The sequence below is a fragment of the Megalobrama amblycephala genome, linkage group LG20 (assembly GCF_018812025.1).
Source record: "Megalobrama amblycephala isolate DHTTF-2021 linkage group LG20, ASM1881202v1, whole genome shotgun sequence".
Classification (NCBI taxonomy): Eukaryota; Metazoa; Chordata; class Actinopteri; order Cypriniformes; family Xenocyprididae; genus Megalobrama; species Megalobrama amblycephala.
This window is the reverse complement of record NC_063063.1, coordinates 5913750-5915441: the sequence shown is the minus strand read 5'-3', so window position 1 is coordinate 5915441 and position 1692 is coordinate 5913750.

Genomic DNA, 1692 nt, shown 5'->3' with positions numbered 1-1692 from the left:
ACGGCACAATATTTCTCATTTAATTCATTCCCGCCCACAGCATAGGCAAAATAAAGGAGGCAAGGCCTGTATAAGGTGAGTTAGTGTGTTGTTGCTATGTCCAAGAGACAGTTTTTTTTGTTGTTGTTTTTTTTTCCTCCATGGATCTAACACAGTTATGGTAAGGGGCATGACATTTCCGAAACACGCTTGAAGCGGTTGACCAATCAAAACGCACTGTTCCAACCAACCAATCAGAACACACTGCGCTTTTCGGAAGGAGGGGCTTCATAGAGATAGGAACTAAACAGAGCAGAATAGGAAGAGAGGTGCTGCAACAATGTATAATATGTTAAAAACATAAGGTGTTTTTTGAACATTCAAGCATGAAAACTTGGATATACATACAGTATACTTCAGTAGGGTGTTTATATACTATCTGCATATTTGCATATACTATAGAAAGGCGTTTCATCAGCTGAATAATCAGATTGTTGTTTAACAACAGACAATCCATTGAATGCACTGTATTTACAGCCTCATTTTCATTACTGTCCAAAATTAAATATGCCGCTACCCTGACTAAGGTCTGTTATCGCCCAGCTCCAATCTACGCGACTAGAGTGCTCAGCGTAAATGAGTACACCCCCTTTGAAAAGTAACATTTTAAACAATATCTCAATGAACAAAAACAATTTCCAAAAAGCTAACAAGACTAAGTTTTATATAACATCTGTTTAACTTATAACATGAAAGTAAGGTTAATAATATAACTTGGAGAACAAAATTTTCAGTTTTACTCAAATTAGGGTGATGCAAAAATGAGTACACCCCACTGAAAGTCTCTGGAGCAAAGCTAAATTTTAGACTACAAATGTCTAATTTAACAAGAATTCAACCACTTATTTATTACACAGGTGTCCAGCAGACAGTTGACTATAAAAGGGTGTTAAAACCCCTTCCCATTTCATGCTGTCAGCAATGGCACCACATGGAAGAGAAATGTCACAAGACCTGAGAAAGAAAATAATTTCTTTACACCAGAAAGGTGAAGCTACAAGAAGATCAGCAAAGCTTTACTTATCAGTCAGAATACTGTAGCAAAAGTGGTACAAAAATTTAAAAAAGATGGAACTGCAACCATCTCACTGAGGCATCCAGGTCGTCCACGGAAGTTAACACCTCGACAGGAGCGTCTTCTGATGAGAAGAGTTGAAGAAAATCGGCATGCAAGTTCACTGCAGTTATCTAAAGAAGTAGAAAGTCAAACTGGCATGACTATTTCCTGTGACACAATGCAGCGTACACTGCAGAGGAATGGCATGCATGGGTGCCGTCCACGAAAGAAGCCTCTCCTAAAGCCCAGGCACAAAAAAAGCCTACCTAGAGTTTGCCAAGGCCAATGCTGACAAAGATGAAGACTACTGGGCTCTATACTCTGGAGTGATGAGACCAAGATAAATGTTTTTGGAACTGATGGCTTCAAAACTGTATGGAGTCGCAAAGGTGAGGAAAACAAAGAAAAATGCATGGTGCCTACAGTGAAACATGGTGGTGTCAGTGTCCTCATGTGGAGCTGCATGAGTGCTGCTGGTGTCGGGGAGCTGCATTTCATTGATGGCATCATGAATTCACAGATGTACTGCTCTATACTGAAAGAGAAGATGCTACTATCACTCGGTGCCCTTGGTCTTCGTGGACTTTTCCAACATG